This window comes from Megalops cyprinoides, chromosome 24, assembly GCF_013368585.1.
Source record: "Megalops cyprinoides isolate fMegCyp1 chromosome 24, fMegCyp1.pri, whole genome shotgun sequence".
Lineage (NCBI taxonomy): Eukaryota > Metazoa > Chordata > Actinopteri > Elopiformes > Megalopidae > Megalops > Megalops cyprinoides.
This window is the reverse complement of record NC_050606.1, coordinates 21,576,215-21,594,873: the sequence shown is the minus strand read 5'-3', so window position 1 is coordinate 21,594,873 and position 18,659 is coordinate 21,576,215. Positions and strand designations below refer to the sequence as shown.

Genomic DNA, 18,659 nt, shown 5'->3' with positions numbered 1-18,659 from the left:
GTAAAACATGACCTAATTGCTGAGTGGTATTTATCTCTTTGGCCAAGCTTGCTCAAGCAAAACACAGGATCTACATTTCAGCTACGGGACATTCAGGTACACCTGAGAGGATATGGACGGCTTTTACTGGGTGGACAAAACATGGCATTTGTAACAGCCTTGTGGGGACTGTTGACCTTGTGTTTGCTTGGTTCTGAAAGCTCAAACAAACAGAGGGTTGGGTTTAAAATTATTTATTTTTTCCCTAGAAAATTTCATGGGTGAATTGCTAATACAGTGGGGGCTCCCATATGAAAAAATATGTTGAGAATATATCTTAGAGAATATATATATATATATATATATATATATATATATATATATATATATAAAATATGTAAATTATTGCCATTTTGGAATACGGCGATATATTTCTGATTTCCATTAATACATTTCAAATGTATTTGCAACATTATTATTCTTGGGCTGAGCAACATATTTCTCAGTATATTACATTTTATATCAGTTCCTTATGGGTGATTAGCAATTATAAAGTGAACTACTGATGTGTATTTCTAAGGATTTGGGTCTTCTTTGAATTATATATTTGAATTATATACTGTATTTATGTATTGTTGTCTCTCTTGTGTCTTCTCATAGAAAGAAGTTGCCCCTGGCTCACAAATAGAGCTAATGAGAGGTGTGAGGCAGGGGTCTCATTAATATCAATAATTAACCGTGCTCTTGTCTCTGATCACTCCCAGACCTCACCTAGAGGAGATGCCCACAGTTAAAATGAAGACCAAGTAACTGGCATTCGCCGTCTGCAATGAATTCAGAGCTATTAAGGACCTCTGAAACACTTCCTCGGCTTTGGACCTGATCCGTCAGTAACAGTGAAGGAAACCTGAAAAATATCAGCCAGATGAACTGAAGGTGTGGTCTGTGAACAACAGTGCCATGTGTCATTGTAATACACTCGAATGAAACCTGAATTGTTGGCATACACTGTCCTTTGCCATTGATTGGCCTTGCCTGGAACCCTGGTGCTCAGGTCATTTCATCTGTATCTAATGTTCTGTAAGATTATTCTTTTATGAAATGTATGTGCATGTTAAAAGTAGCTCTTACTCTGTAGACTGTTACATAGTATTATGCGTCCTCTCAAACATGTCATATTACAGATGGAGTTCACTAATCCAGCAATTTATGTGGTATTTAAAAATACAATCAAGGTGGTAACTACATCCCGTTGCAGTCTTTGTTAAGATGACTATATGTTCCATCTTGCATTCTAATGTCTCAATAATCCTGATGAATCAGCCCGAAGCTGAACTCAATATAACGGCAAAGCGTTATAGTGGTTCTTTTCTTTGTAAATGTTTTTATTTCTGTTGGCTCCTGCCAAGCTGATAAATGATATACTGACATCTGGTGATCAAAGTTAAGGACAAAGCACATCGGCTTTAATATAGGCCTATTGCTCATCACCACTACTTCAGTATCAGCTGTCTCTTAAATGGTGACATGCAATGTTCTATAATGTGTCTCCCCTGTAAAATATGTCCTTGAATGAGCTGTTCTATAGCACAAGTTCATGCAACATCCTTCCCATCTCCACTCCCTAAAGAATGTTAAACAGTACTCTCTTTAACCTGCAGCCAGGAAGCAGTAATCTGGAATTTGCAATACCAGCTACAGCACAGCAATACAGCAAATCTTCCCCTAATTAAAATTGTTAAATTAGCTTGCATTCAACATACTAAACTAAATGGCTACATGAAGTAAATTTTTTTGCACATCCCAATTAGACAGATGCTTAGTCCGGCTCACTTGGTTTTATAATATACGTCCTTTTTTCATTACAGTGCTGGCAGTAGCTCTAGGTTAATTTAAAATGATAAGCAATTTAAATGAACTGATTTTCACTATTAAAGGTTCGGGGAATTGAACAGTACAAGACGTTGGCGCAGGAAGTGAATGAATGACATGCTGAAGAAAGACCGAATTAGAAAACTTGGGCCCGCGCTGATTTGGAACAGCCTCTGGTTGTCATCGTCGCAGTACATTTTTCCTGGAGAGTACGTTTATCCCCCTCCACTGGGCCCTGAAAGAAGAGCTCTCCCTCAGGTTCTGGAACATTCCATTCCTAATGCACAAAATCCAAGCAAAAATCTTTACATGATGGCAGGCTGCAATGTGTCAGAGGTGCTTCAATGTCCTCTCATCTTAAATTGACTGCAATAAGCTGACCTGAGATCAGCCTAAGGCAGTGAAGGTACTAAAAGAAAATGCTAGCAATAAAGGGAAATTTGGAAGATAAAAACACAGTTTAGTGTGATACATATACCACTTGGGATACACAGGTTTAAAAGGCCCCTAATATTGTTCTCTAAGAACATACATTCTTAGAAATTTGCTTTCTTAAGGTTTTTAATTGATGTGTGCTTGGCATGCTTTACTAAATGTTATATCATTGCCCATGAAATGTTTTCTTGGAAAAGTAAAATTAAATCAAGCTGTAATTAGTATATAATATATAATTTAATGATAATTGTTCTTCTCAGAGAGCTATCCTTGGTGCATTTTAATTAGCTTGATGTCTTCCTATGTCACAATCATTATCAAGGCTGATGTTTTACCTGCTAATCATTAAAATGAACACAAGAGCCTGGGGAGCAGGAAGGCAAACTGCATACACTGCATACACGACCCTCATCCATGGTAACATCACCTCCTCATTGCCAAAAAGATCAGATTTTTCAGGTAAGTGTGAGAAAGACCTTCAGATCATTTCTTATTGTACCCGGGTGAATACGTTACTTGGGTTTGAAATGGGATCGTTTTTTCCTAAAGTTGATGCTATTCAGAATTGGACAGTTGTAGTAAGGCTGAAAAAGCTGTAGTGTTTTGAGGTTCGTTTTCAAACTGAGGCAAAGGTTGATGAGGTGGTGACAAAAATAGGAGCGCTTACTGACGGGGGTCATTTACATGAAAAGACTGATTTATGATGCCGTGTTGGGAGCAGCGACTGGAATCTGATTAGCTCGAAATGCAGTGAGGAAAAGCACTGTGGTCACCCTCCAAATTCTGCATTCAACTCTTATGTCTAATGTTAGCAGTTTTACATCAGTGCCTCTTCATCGTGTTCCCCTTTGACAGAATAACTCTTTTTTTTAACCTGTAGTGAAAATTCCTCTAATGGCCCCAGTTAGCGGTATTCAAAGACAATAGTTATTTAATTGTTCCTTTATGAAAAGCTATCATTATATGAACACGTTCAATGCAAGATGACGTATCGAGGTTGTATATTTACATGTATAACACATCGAAATATACAGTAGTCCAACAAATGTTAGTTACTTTCAATTTCATATGTGTACAATATATTCTACAATAGATATATTTTGAATACTGTATGAAACCAGCAATAATTACTACAAATTTCCACTGTACACAGAATCTTGCAACGTAGAGGTTTTGCCCAATATTTTTTCTTTTCACATTTATCGTGTATACATACATATACAGCATTCTCATTAAATGTTTTAAAATACGAATTCCTCCCAAATCCTAAATAACAACAGATGAATATTTTACTGTATTTTTGATATCATGACAGGATTAAGAGAAATTCTTTAATTGCCATAGTGTTTCTCGGGAACTCCATATCTTCATTATTGTGCTGACACAAGCGGTTGGCTTTTGACTACGCTGGTCAAGGTTAAGGAAGAAATACGATAGTATGCACAAATAATGCAACTTCATCATCATAAGACATACGCATTGTGAAATATTGACCAATCCGACAGCCAGTATAGTGCCCAGGAGATTTGAATTGACAGTTTAGATGGCCAATGGAGAGTGACCTACCCTGTTATGGTAGCATGTCTTGCCCAGAGTGGGTGTGTCCTATCGTACTGGGAACGTCTGGAATGAGTAGTAGCCAATTGTGCACAAAGGAGGCGGAGAAATACTTTCTTAGGGTTCGGTTGTGGTCGGGGGGAGGGGGGTTCGATGTCACAGAATGAAACTGGGATGTTTTGCAGGTGCGAAGTTCTTTTACCTCTTCCCCGTGAGGTGGACTCTAGGAAGTGTCGCGGCGGTGCCTGGTGGACATTTGTGAAATCCGTGTTTTGCGTCTGCTGACAGTTTTCAGCGGATACTTCCAGGGCTTTCAACAAAGGACTCAAGGCAGGTAGATAAATCGTTTTCGTTTTTATAAACGCCTGGAGTGACAGCTCTGTGATTTTTTATGCATGGCACAATATTGGAAATTCCCAAGATTTATGGGGAGTGTTAAGATGTTGCGCTGGAGTGTTAGCTGCTTCTGATTGAGTGCATGGATGTTTTAAAAAGGCTAATATAACGATCAAATTCATTCTGAAGTGGATATCTCCACAGTAATATTTTGCCAATATCGTGCGACTCTCCGAATTGACCAACAAATAGACAATTACATGGGAGATCAACAATGTCCTCTTAAGGGAGAACTTTGGAATAATTATTTATCAAAGTTGTTTTTGTAATTAAAATAATTTGGCATAAAATTGCATCAATCTATACGTTTAAGTGAGCGTTTAAGGTTGAAATTCAGTGAGCAGGACCAGTGCGCTGGAATTTTGATCCGTAGCTGTCACTTAAGTGACTTCACTTGTATATTACACACCGAACGCACCAGGACGCGCGGTCCAGATTTTAGGGTTCTGCCCTAATTTTCATTTATATTGTCTTTGTTAACAGAAACAGCAGTGCAGAATGTTTGAATTAATAGCACACCATGCAGTCGTGCGGGGCGAATGCTTTTGTTTTCTTCCTTCTTTCGGTTTTCATTTACTGTTTCATCTGTCTTTAGTTAGATTGCGAAGCACTCCTGAATTTTCTATGGGTAAAATCTTGCATACTGCACATACAGATATTCATATACATACTGGAACTGTTTAGACTAAAACGTTAAATACTACGCTGTTTGAAGTCTGGTGTTTGCAGGCGGGCGGCGATGTCAACATCCCTTGGCTAACGAGCACCATCGATTAACAGTCTGACGGGACTACATTCTGCGATAATTATTTGCGTTTTTCTGTTTCTGAATTACTCTTTACGCAATTATGTGCGCTGTGAATTTATCAATAATTATAGAAATCATTTTCATGCATAATTATAGTAGATTCTCTTGAAGGTTAGTACAAATTTTCCCCTTTTGTTTCCATCAGCTTGTTAAGATATTGCCAAGAACATACTTAAAGGTGGGAGAGGAGTCTTGGTATTCTTCTTACACAGTGAAACAGTTATTGCTAACAGCGTTTGTGCTATTCTACAATGTGCTTAAGTTAGACCACTTTTTCATGCAGCGAGGATGTACTGAATTGGTTAGAAAATGTGTAACCGCAAAACTTATTTTGCCGAAACATTGTTTTGGTTCTTTTATCAGCTTCAGAAGTGTTTGCACCACATGTGTCAGATGTCTCCACAATTGGCTAATGACGCTGCACAGATTAGTGGCTATTAAACTAGGACGCCTGTCTTGGATGGCAACATAATAATGAAATAATGATGTAAAGAAAAATCACAAGTAGCATGTAATGGGATTGGATTAAAGGCATGTGACTTTTGAGTGTTTTGTGCGACGTGAGATGTCTGATGTGTCATGCTTTCTTTTCCTCCCATGTCGGTTCCCATCTGAAACCACCCTGATCACCTTCAACTGGGCGGAATGTGTCTGAACGCGCCGCGGGCCTTGCGTAATGGTGAGTACATTGGTTCCCAGGGAAAATTCTCAAAGGTCTGTCTGTGGTGGAAGTATAATTGATATTCCGTAGGAGATGAAGAGATGCTGTACACTCTCAGGGGAGAGAGAGAGGAGATGGCAGCCTATTCAAATGCGAGCGTGTCACTTCTAGTGTGATTTGTTATAATACCTAATTAGGATTGTTACGGATTGTGCAGGAAACCCAATTGAAACTGGCCTTATTTAAGCACAATCCAACACACACACAGTTGCCCTTATTTTGTTTTTGCTGGCTTGTCTTGCAGACATTGTCAACATCCAATGGCATACCTCACTATGCTTGATGGTTCTTTGATACTCTTAATGATTGTCATTGGCGTAAGGCTGTGAGGTTACAATCATTTGCCAGCAGGAAGCCAGGGATGACTGCATAATTTTACCTTGGTCTGTACTTAAAGGCTGGCTGGCGACTGCACTGGGCTAACCTCAAAGGTGTGCCTACAGCGTTCTCTCAGGTGGAGCTGGGGAAGCCAAAACAGTGCGGTGGATCTGATGTCTTCAGATCTCTGTGCCCTGGTTTGAGGGGTTAACCTTCAGGGCTGATGTTTAAAACGTAAACAGCCACACCTGGATTAGCTGCAGCATGTTACAGGCGTTTAGCTGCAGGCATTACCAATGCTTTGCCACTGAGGCGCTGTGTGAAATGTGGAGTGAAATGTAGGAGCGGGTCCAGTCACTGCTCTTCTCCATGTTCCGTTCCATTTGCCTTGGGCATGGGTTCAGCAAAGCCTTCCCCTGGATATGCCTCCTTAGGTCAGAGCACCTTTTGCGTGGAACATGATCTCAGCAAAAACAGGGGACAGAATGGCTATTGATCCATGAAAATCAATCACTCTCTCCTTATTCCAGCAAGCCATATAATGCTCCATTACTGGAATGGCTCCTGATCATAGCCTGCATATTTTTCATAGGTATAAATATTATTCTCGGGTGTATATGAACAGCACTGCTGAAACCCTGAAGGGCTGATTTGGCACATGAATATACATGCTAATGAACTTAACAGCTTATTTACATACATGGCATTCTGTGCCACATCAGTAATGATTAAGACAGATTCATCACAGTCCAGGTCCAGAAATAGTCATATTTTGTCTCTAAACACCCTCAAAGCAGGAGCAGTGTCCAGGGCCAGGGGAATGTGAAGCCATTCACTCCGGAACATCCATATGAATGGCCTCAGTAACTGAGCTCTGTAGTCCACAATAAAGTGCAGTAGATTGTGTTTTATGGTGTTGAATGTATGTGGCCCTCAGTGAGGTAGTGGTTATAGAACTGGACTTAAAACCAGAGCGTTGTGGGTTTGAATAATAGCAGGTAGGCAGCACCATTGTTGTGCCCTTAAATTATTACCAAGGTGGTATATATACATATTGTACACACACACAAACACAAACACATATCATACATACTCTCATCATTATCATCATACATACATACACATCATACATCAGAGAAACAGTCTTCAGGGTGGAAACAGTTTAGGGTAGATCTCATTCTCTGTAAGTGTTTTGTTTCTCTGGCTTGTATGTTAATACATTTGCAAGCAGTTTTGGCTTACAAGAAGAAATGCTGTTTGTTCATTATCCAAGGGGGAATCATAGGCGGGGTGACATTCGCCTGTAATCAACAAGGCAAACAATGCTTAACTAATTAATTTCAAGCCTTTGAAGTCACATGTCAGATACCAGGGGAATGTTGACATCAGCAGTTCTGAGAGAGTTGAAGTTTTGCGTCATCTCACTGCTCAGTGCTGCCTCGTTGCCTTGCTTATTTTTGAAATCATACAGCTGTTGCCAAGATGTTAATTCATTTCCGGAGCATGGCATCCTATGCGCTGGTTCTACGCGTTTCCATGGAGAGTAGATACAAAGGTCCCGCCATGCAGGCCTCATCGATGCCCGAGTGCGACACAGTGAAACTTCGCGGTCACTTTGAGGAACCGAGTCCTGGCGCCTACGTGTCCTCCTGTTGCTGACTCTGCGCCGGAGGCCCCGCGTGACTCTTCCTCAGAGCATACCCACTCTATGTGACTCACACCAGCCTGGCCATGCAGTGGACTCATCGCAAGGAGGGGCTTTCGAAGGTTGCCTGCTTTGCAGGTCATCTTTACAATGCAGAACAGTGCAAACCATCTTTACAACAGCGTGAGGCGGCCAGTTGGACACGCTCTTTAGTGACTATCACTTGGGAGTGTCCGGGGGGGTGGAGAGTTAGGCGGCTGTTCGGAAATCCTTTCAGATATGGCCCTGCTGAGCTCTTGGAGGAACAGAGAAGGCCTGATGTGGAATGTTTGGCTCTGATTGTCTCGCCTTTGGCCGAGGCAGCAGTTTGGTGTGGTAATTAATGAGCTGGCCTTGGTAGGTACCATGTTGGGTGCTGCTGTCGTAACCCTGAACAGCCTTGATGTTTGATGTTTTTTTTTTTTTTCCATTTTCCATTCTCTCCCCAATTTCGAATGGCCAATTCCCCGAATTCTGGAATGTCCAGTTTGTCGTGATCAATGTTCGATCCCATTGCATAACCCCCGCTGTCAATCCGGGAGAGCGTGGACAAGCATGTGCCCTCTTCCGAGACACGTGATGTCAGCCGCTGCTTCTTTTCGCACTGCAGTCAACAAGCTAAGCTACCACAGAGTCAGAGGAAGACATTTCGTATGCAGCTTTGGCACGTGGACCAAAAGGGGGGCGCTGTGGCTAATGGGACCGAAGCCCCTGCCGACGTACCCACCCCTATCCCCAGCGGAACAAAGCCAATGTGTTCCGCCTGTGAGCTCCCGGGCACTGTCGGCTAGTGGCACGGTCTGGTTCGAACCCGGGCCGTAGTGTTCAGTCTACACTCAGAACGAGTGCTTTTACCGACTGTACCTGTGTTTTTATGTCATGAGCAGAGACTTACCTTTGCATGCAAAGTTGTGTGCAAAAAAATCAAGAGTCCCTAATCTGTGTGAATTTGTTTTATCATGCAAACAGAATTTGAATTGGTCTTCAGAACAAGACATAAATCTTATCTGTTTAAACTAACACTGAAGTAGAGCAGATTATAATTTGGGAATGCGTTCAGCCATAGTAATTATGGGACATGGTATACTTTCTTACTATCCCCTGCAACAGCGTGGCTTTCCCAAAAACGTTTCCTGCAATTTTTTCGACTTGCCTGCAAGACATTGTTCAGCCCCTTTGTGACTTGCTTTGTGGTGTCCCTTTAAACTCAGTCCTTTCTCCTCTGAAACCATCTGAAAACATTTCAAATGCTTGCATTCATGCTTGTGAAACCAATACATTTAAGACGAGAGGGCGATGGCTCATTGCAGAGGGGGCGAGGACCTATAGCGGGCCCTTATACAGCCTATAATAGGCATATGGAGATGCAAGACAGATCCAAGGGGAATCTTACGGAGATGGAAAGGCGGAATGGAGAGAAATGCGGATTAGATTGAGGTGTGCTATTTCAGTACACCTCATTGCGTGAGACCATTTTTAAATACCGCGGCCCTGTCAGCAGTGACAGTGAAGGGAAATAAAACAAGACAGCCAGCGATCGCCTAGTTCCTATACTTTGGGACTCGAATTCACTGGACAGTGAATAAACTTTTCTGTATCTCTGTTGTGTCTCTGAATACAAAATAAATATCGACGGCGAGAAACTTAGCTAGGGGTTGGTCGAAACCTGCCCTCAGTCTGACTTTTTATTTTTTGCCGCAATCAAGACACACAAACAAACTTTATTCAAAATATTCAACTGAACAACAAAAATGCATGTTCAGTCAGTCAGATTGGGCCCAAGGTGGGCCCCTTTGTAACTGGAAGAACCGTGGGCCCGGGGCAGCCGCACCCTCTGCCACCGCTCACTCCGCTACAGCTATCGATATTTAAGTTGCAATTGTTGTATTCGAAGTACCATTTCAAAATAATATTTCAACTGAAAGTGCTGTGGTGTGGTGTTTCCCTTAGTGCTGTGGTGTCCACCTCACTGAGGGTTTTGGCAGATCTGCAGTCTCCTGGTGTTAACCGTGCATTTATCCGGTCACATTTCTCTTGACACAGATTCATTGAAACACAAACAGAAATATGCTTGCATTAAATTGTTCTGCTGTTAGTTTAATGGTTTATACCTCTATTTATACCTCTGTTTTGGATCATGGAAGTTAGCAAAAATCTAAAGTATTAGAATATTAACATTTATAATGTAAAATGTAAAATTATAATGGTAATGGTAATTGGTAATGTAAAATGTAAGACCTATAATTTTCCCTGGGTAAGCACTTCCACAGAGCATACAAATAATGTAATGGATAAGGAGCAGTAGGCCTGGAGTGAGTGAATCAGCCCTTTCTATTCCACTCATCTTCATTGATTTGGTTTCCACATCCTCGGTTCACAGTGCCTCTTCTTTGACTGAGTGAGCCATGTTTACTTTGGTGAAATTTCCCATGGGGGAAATCAAAGGGAATTGACAAGACAGTTTACTTACGAGAGACATCTGCTGTTTAATTTTGACTCTTGGGGCTGCGGCGTCGGTGAAATTGGCGTTATTAAAGAAAACTAAAGCAAGGCAAAGACAAAGTCAAATTTGCACAGAGGAAGGAAAAAAACAGAAAAAAACTTGCATTAATCTTAATTTATCAGGACAGAAGTCTCAGAATGTCTTATCTTATTTGATGTAAATGAAGTATACTCCAGCTGTATGGTAGTCTGTGGATCAGCTGCCACTGGATGCTCTATAAGAAGGCCAGGGGAAGTGTATAGCATAGGGGTGTCAATCCCACTCCTGGTGGGTGGCTTGTGCGCTTGTTTTTGTTCCAGCCAGTTCACCTGACGTGATCGGTTCAGCCAGGTAATTAGCCCCATGCATTTGCACTTCTGTATTTCCCAAATTACCTGTCAGTGAAATATTCCTTCAATGTAGGGTACGAATGAAAATGTCAGACTAAGAAAAACTGAGTAGAAAGTGGAGAGAGCACACAGTTCTCTGTGGTCCATTTTCCTCACCTTCAGCAAGCAGCAGCACTACTGATTTAGAAACAACCCCTTTATTTTTGCCATTTTCCCTGTATATTTAAGTCTTTGGGTGTGTGAAACACATTGATTTTTGGTTGAAAAAAGTCACTCTTAAATACAGTGAAAGCCTCCTTAATTTTTCTCAGTTGAGTCAAATTGTGTAGTGCAGAAGCACTAGAAGTAGCTATGCTATTTAATATTTCATATTTAAACAGTAATTCTTAGATAGCCTAGTTAGGTATTTATTAGTTAGTTATTTATTTACTCCCATTTACTCTCATCATGATATGATAATGGTGTAACAGTTGTGGCTTGGAAGACCGTAAAAAGTTTAATGGTGTGAACAGGCTGTTCAGCCCAGCTAGGCTCATCATTCTCTGTAGAGGCTAAAGTGTATTGACCAAATTGCCAAACCTGGGCTCTCTGAGTCACGCTTATGTTAAGGCTGGTTCCATTGGTGACAGTTTAGATAGATAGAAAACAGCTATAAATCATTTTAAAGCATTAAACCTTGCCTGTGTTGTATTGCAAAGTGTGTGTTTGGTTAGGCAGGGGTGTGTGAAGCCAGACTTTTGCACTGGGGTAAAAGGTCACAGAGATAAACCGATAGACAGATAGCAGAGCTCTTCGGGTTCAACAGACATGAGCCAAGACATGGAGTTAAGGTGCTCAAAGGTTCCTTTCCTGACGGAGTCAGCAGTTTGGTGTTCTGTCCTCTCCAGAGGAAGGCCTGTTGCGCTGCTTTTATTGCTCAGCAGGAGGTGGCTCCTCTCGTCAGCAGAAACTTTGGACACCTGGACCCCATCCTCGGTGAGGTGCGCTCCCCGCCCCTCGGACCGCACGCTGCATGTGATTATAGCGCACCGCTGAGCAGAAGCCAGGAGCGTTGAGCGATAACAGACTGGCTCAAACCGGTCCCGCTAAGAGACGGGCGCTCTGGGTAGAGGGCCGCTATCGCGCTGCTTTCACGTCGCCTCTCGAGAACGGAATGGACCCCGCTTTCCTTTTAAAGTGGTGCCACGGTGACAACGCCAGGGTTATCAAAGGTTATTTATATCTGAAAGCAGCTCGGCTTGTCTTGAGTGACAGGCTCTCCGAGAGAGTGTCGATGAACTCGCGTGCACCTTCCTCCGCGAAGTGTGAAGTCTAGCGGACTTCAGTTCCTCTGACGTACCTATAATCATGTCTTGCCTGTTGCTGTCTAGATATCTCCATCCAGGTACACAGGTGAACAGATACTTCGATATCTTATTTCCTGGTACAGTTTAACCCTCTCAAAAGTAGGAATGGTAAGAATGTTGTCAGGTGAGCAAGGTTCATCTAACATTGTTATCTATGGCCTTCTTATAGAAAAGCTCCAGGTGCTTTTTCAAATGCAGCCCCACTGCGCCCTCAGCATTGGTGATCAGAGAGGTGTGTAGGCCTAAGCTACAGACCAAATTCCACATGTTCAATAACGATGTGCTGTAATTGGCTACGTAACTATTGCATCATTTAGCTGACCGTCTGCTCCAGGCTAGAGCAGTTACCACTGCTCTACACTAAGGCCATGGCAGTGTGGTCCACTGGTCTATTAGCAAGAGTCCAGCCTGCTTGTATTGTCATTAATTATAATGAAATTCTGTGTCTCAGGCTTTTGTCTGTTTCTTTGATTAATCCATATCCCCTGGTCCAATCAATAAGCTCTATTTGAATTTCACGCCTACAGATTTCAAGTTTAAATGAACTGAATGGGTCTCTGAGAGTTTCGTGTCTAATTAAAGCATGGTTTAGTCATGCGTGTGAAAGACTAAGATAGAGCACTCTTGAATTATCAGAGGTGTATTGTCCTGCTCTCCCAACCGACAGATCAGAAATCCTCACACTGGGGAAAGTTCTGGAGTTTCAGCTGCCTATCTCTCCAATGGCGGCAGACTCGCTCCATGATAGACTTTCACAACATGTGCCTAGGGCCACTCTGAATGCAGGGTTCGTCTGTGGGTCGTAGAGGGAGGGATGGGGGAAAGACCAGGCTCCCGGGAGCCTTGTTTGGCAAAATAATCTTTCCAAATCCAGCGGCTCTCTCCAATGGGGCTTCATTTCTCTTCCTGAGAGGGCTAAGAGTAGCAGAGCATTCTCATTGACTATGAAAAAATGCCTTATATTACTTGCCTGTACTGCTCTCATACTTAGCCACTGTATGCTTTCTAATCCCCCACATTGCTGACCTAAATACCATAAACCTTGAGTCTATTTTTTACCTTTTACATGTGAACAGTGCTTGGTTCTCAAGGCAAGGGGGACTTTAGTGGTTTATGTCGCTCTAATTGCATCTGCAGCCAGACCTGTATATCTAATTATTGGTCTTATTCAGGACAGATGGGCGCAACATGAATGCTTTATGTTATTATTGTGGACAGCTGGTCAGCTCCAGGGCATGGTGTTAAGTGGTTCAAATGCTACATGCTAAAATGCTAATGTAGTGTTAGAGCCTCTGTTCAACAGTGTGCCGGCATGACCCAGCTATTATTCACAGGGTGGTGAGGGTGAATTTGTGAGGAATTACAATATGTCAGCTATAGAAGCAAATTTACATTTATTGAGGTAAGTTGGCACATGTTCTTGTAGTTTAAATGAATGACAAAGCACTACACAAGAAGAATGAACCAGGGCGAAGACATGACTGTCCTGAGTCTGCAGTAGAAAGCACAGGACGTGGCTTGATTGACGTCCTCCTCAGACAGTGTCTCTGTTGAAGAGGCACGGTCAGTTCATGTAGATATCGTGTGTGGCCTCTCCGGACTGTGTGATTGATGTAAAGTGCCGGAGAGGAAGTGCCTGAGACTGGTCCCTAAAATGAGCCGGTTGAAAAGCTGGGCCTCCAGTTTGATTCGCCCTTCCTGCCCTTCCACACAGGGGCTCATGGGTAATTCATTTAAGAGGCCCCTTCTCTGAGGTTGTAATGGGTGCAGACAGCGGCTTCTCTGGCTCGCTGTCTGTGGGATCTAAAAGGCAGGGTCCTCGCTCTGAGGTCTCACGCGGAACGGCCATTATTGTTGTCTAAAGGTCAGAAATTCTTATTTATGAGGCAGATGCCAGACTCAGTAAAGATCCTGCTGGAGACCGCCGTGTGGAAGATAAAGCAGACAAGTTTAAATAGAAAGGTCTGTCAGTCCTCTCTTCTGTCTCTTAAAGGGTCTTCGGTCGTGGTGCCCTGGACAGCCTAAAACATCTTCAAAGAGCGTATTTCTGCACAGTCCTGCAATCATCGTAGTGTGGGCTTTTTTAGGAAGGTTAATTGAGGTGCCATGAACAGGACCCTGAGTGATGGTGGTGACTGGTATGAGCATCTTGTTTTTGAAGGACAGTTTGGCAGCGGGCAGCAGAAGGCCAACCCTATGGACCAAGCTTTCGGGCTGAGCTGAGAAGGCTGTGTTAGTACGCTGGTTCCTTTCCCTCCCTGGCTCACCGGGTTCTAAGAGCCTCAACGCTGCCGGGTCTCCAAAGGCCTAATCATGTGGTCCACGATGACTGATGACAATGTATGCGGGAATCAGGCGGAATTCATTTGCATAAGTAATTAGCAAAGTCAGTGAAACGTGGACCCTTATCGAAGGATTTCCCAAGATGTTAATAATTAAGGTCTCTGTGAGGCATACAAGCAGGGCACATAACAATGTTATTTTCTGTTGGTGCACAGTGAAGTAGGGGACATGCTGGAGGGTCTTGAGCGGAGTGCATTCTCTGCCATGCCTGGGATCACCCCATCGGGTGTGGCTGACCCCTGAATCTCTCAGCTCTTGCCCTGAGTGTTGCAGGGCAAGCATTCATTGAGGTCAAGTTTACAATGATTTAAATGGGAAGAGTTGGGCTATACTGCCAGCTTGGCTCCATAGTGACCTGAACATTGGCTCTGGAAGCAGGCTGAATTGAAGGGGACCAGGAACAGTGGTTACTGAACAAGGCTATGCCATTACCATTATCTTGAAGTGAATATAGGATTTGCCAAAACACTTACCTCTGTTTTTGTATTTTGGGAAAAAGCCTTCATATCATTGCCAGTAGTGAAATAGATATTTTAGATTTTTTTCCTGAGAGCAAATCAAACTTCTGTGTTTTTCATGCATTCTTTTGAGTATTATCAGAACAGATCGTGATCATTTCAAAGCTGTGGTTAACCTGCTTCGCTTGTACTGAACGCTTGAGGTTATAGATACCTCTTTGAATATATTCAAAATTTAACCTATATCCCAGCCTAATATGCAGTATATTCATTTATAAATCATTTACAGTGTTTTACTCTATGTGTCTTGTCTTTGTTGAACTAAGAGTTCTGTGGTCCCTAGCTCATTAACAGAATTCACAAAGCCAGCTGTACAATTCAAGTTTGGATGAAGCTTTTGAAGACAGAAACTGTTCAGCTCTTAATGGAGTTTCAGAAAGTTGCTGATTCCTTGAAGTTTTCTTCCATTGAAAATCTTCCAGCTGCACAGAGGCAGAATATCTGATAGTTGATGTGAAGTTCTGCTCTTCCAGTGTGTGCAAAAGAACACATTGAATTGATTCTTTTCTGAATCAGAGCACTGTAGGTGCTGTTCTGCTGGCAACAAGCACGTGATAATAGGCTTGCATCCTAAACTGCCCTTCCCGTCCTTCACTCATTCACTTTCTGTTATAAGGGGGCATTGCAATATCCTAACAAGCAAATCTGACCCCCCCCCCCCCCCATTCAGCGCAGACTTCAAGTGGGAGGCTGAATGCTGACTACTCACAACACTTAATGTCACAGTGTGAGATCCGGAGACACGTTATGATATCATGCAGTGGGTGGAGATATATTATGATGTCATACTGCGGGTAGAGACATGCCAAGAGAGAAATGAAACCGGGATAATGGCAGACTCAGTGGCATAATTGGTCATTTTGCTCACAGACTCAATTAATATGTATAGAAGTGTTATTGAATTTCATCTGTTTCAGACTATGATTGGCTGGCTGGGTTAATGCATAAAAAAGACATTTTATCTATTGATAGATACCTTTTCTGGCTACACAATTGTAAGTTGCTCAGTACTACAACAGTTAATGAAGAGGATAAAGAATGAGGGTGAGGCTTAGGGCACTGCATTCAGAGCTCTGATTGTGGAGAGAGTGGTGGTGGGTTAGGTAGTCACACAATGACACACACACACCCCAGCCTGATCGATCCCTCTGACAGCCTGACCTCAGGAAGAGTGCTCTGAGAGGAGCCACTTTAAGTGAAATTAGTCTGGAGGATCCCAACACTTTGGCGTGGCAGGCCTGATAAAGCATTCCGAGTAGGTCTCTTAAACAGGTGCAACAGCAACGGTGTGAATACAGTATCACAGAGGGTGCGGTCCCCCATGCATCACCGCGGGTTACCATCCCGCTGCTCAGTATGCAGGCCAGGCTGTCCCCTGGGAGGGTCACGGGGGGTCACAGAAGAGAAGGAGCCTATTAGATCAGCCCTGGCTGTAAAAACGGCATGGAGGTGGGGTGGGAGAGTTGGGGGGGGGGGGGGGGGGGGGGGTCATCTTGTCATTTTAACTGCCGTCCTTCCCTGTTCCAGAGGGCTGTCATGTGATTTCATTTTATTGTCTCAAGCCTCTCTGAGGTGCTCATAAATCTCTGAGGTGTTTCATTGTCCCGCTGTTTGCCGTAGGGGATATGAAATGCTTTTGGGCGTGCATCGATTTCTATTTTCGAACCTGCAAAAAGCTCCAGGTTTTTTCAGCATTCTAATAAATTGCTTCCTATTTCCAAATGTATTGGGTTGGTTGGGTGTCCTTTGCTGTCAGTGGTAAAGTGTCATTACTAGAGGCCAAAGGCATGGAATGAACATCTGTGTAGGAAGCAGCAAATCCGTGAGCTACCCTGACCCTTACAAATGTGAATAGAAGCTAAATAGAAGCTACAGTGTTTCCTTATGTTTGTAATTAATCAAACAGAGTCATACCAGCGCTGTTCGGGCTGGAAGCTGTAAAGAGGATAGCGAAGTGGAAAAAATAAGCAAACATTTCTTGAAGTGGAAGAAATGGATTTTTACCTACATCAAAGGCCTTCAGAAGCCTGGGTCTGCCAGGTGATTGAAATATGAGACGGGGGAGCAATTTTTCAAAAAGGCGTGAGTGAGCGCTTGTGATAGGAAAGGCGTGTGGCGTTTATGAATGAGCGCTGTGTCGCCGCTGTCCTTTTCCGCGGAAACCGCTCTTCTGTTTGCCCCGGACTGTTACCTCGATCACACTCACTCTCGTCCGTTTGGATTGTCTGTTGGAAGGGACCGCTGATAAAATGATTCACGGTTCGCTGTGCTGTCGTTCCATTCTCCTGTGTACCTCAGGGCTTCTGCGGAGGTTCTGAAGCCTTCCTTCACTGATGGCGCTTAATTACTTTTATTAAAAGCAGCACACGTTTTCATTAACAGGACAACCTACTCACAGCTTTGACAGTAAATGTATGTTAAAAACAAAGAGAGCCAAGCTGAAGGTAGAAACCTTTAGTAACACGCTGAACACGAATGCTTTGATATACCAGCATGACAGTGTCACCTGAAGGCTAGAAAAATGGGTCTTTGCACTGTCCTGTTATTTTCTGTGTGAAACAGGAAATACAGGCTACATGCTTCCTCTGAGCCTGTTCTGTTAGCAGTAAATTCTAACAAGTATACAAAAGAAAGTGCTAGCTGGCTATTGTTCCCAGTTTTTTATTTCAAAAGAGGAAAAATGCAGGCTGACCTGCTGGTTAACAAGGAAGCAAAGTGAGCAAGAGAGCCAGTGCTGGGTGTGCTCTTATTATGACAGTGTAAATCCAGGGACGATCACCAAATAGCATTGAAAAGGCAGACTAGCTTGCAGATTTTCCACTGTACTTTTATTTTAAGCACAGAGAAATGAAAACTCTGGGTATCTCCTCCTTGGGTATCTTGATATCCTCACCATGACTGGATTGTGCAAAATGTGGGACGGACGTTGGCATGTCTAATCAGCATTGGTACAGGGGAGGGAGGTGGGATGCGGAGATGTCAGGACTTTTCCTAAGAGCTGCATTTGGGTGGTTGTAGTTAACACAACCATCACAGAGGGGAGACTGCAAAAGAACACCACGGGAGATAACTGCATTGCTGTAAATGTGTTTGATTTAGTGAAGCAGTTGCTGGCTGTTATTGAAGAGGCAAGCTGTTAGAGCAGCAAGACCCCCCCGCCCCCTCCGCCCCCTCTGCCCTCTGTCCCCAGAGGTGCCTCAACTAGCCACTCATGTCAACTACTCCCCTGCACATCGGGAGGTTGCCAGTCCGAGCACTCTGCTGGAATATTTTCAGACCGTTTTCCGATTTATCTGGGTGGCTTGTTTGTGGTCAGTCATGCCTTCTCTTCCCCGCCATGAGAGCCAGCAAGGGCTGAAGCGGCCCTAGTCAGCTCTTGCAAACAGAATATTCTAAAATGCCCAGAGAGATCAGATCAAATGTGAAGCTAATTAGTAACATCCACTTAGCATGGCATCTGTAGGTGCTAATGTATGCAAATCACTGCATGTAGTATGAAGCACAATTCCAGTTATAGGTTATTTTTGGTTTACTAAGGCAAGTAAAGGCTTTGGTTGTTCAGTTGCTTACTCAGCAGACACATACTGACATACATAGTTTGTATTTCACCCATTCACACAGCTGGATATTTACTGAAGTAAGTGAAGGTTAAGCACCTTGCTCAAGGGACCAGTAGTGGTACCTCACCTGGGAATCAAACTGGCAACCTTTAGGTTACAGGCCCTGCACTGCAATGCTTCAAACATTAATGTAGTTTTTAAAAGTTTATGTTAGTTTTGAAAGTTTGTGAAATACAAACGGTGCAGGTTGGCATCTACCTCCACGTTCTGACAGACAGATGTAACATGTT

At 43.0% G+C, this 18,659-nt stretch overlaps 1 protein-coding gene across 2 annotated transcripts in view; it reads left to right on the top strand.

Annotated features, from left to right (window-relative positions):
• Positions 1–4,084: 4,084 nt before the first annotated feature.
• LOC118771203 (band 4.1-like protein 3) overlaps positions 4,085–18,659 on the top strand; it is a 79,253-nt gene continuing 64,678 nt past the window's right edge. The window contains exon 1 of one of the 2 annotated variants that reach the window (XM_036519120.1): positions 4,085–4,173. The gene's annotated coding sequence lies outside the window, so the exon portion shown is untranslated. Of the gene's footprint in view, positions 4,174–5,518; positions 5,727–18,659 lie in introns of those variants that run through there. The other variant, XM_036519115.1, reaches the window with a different exon arrangement.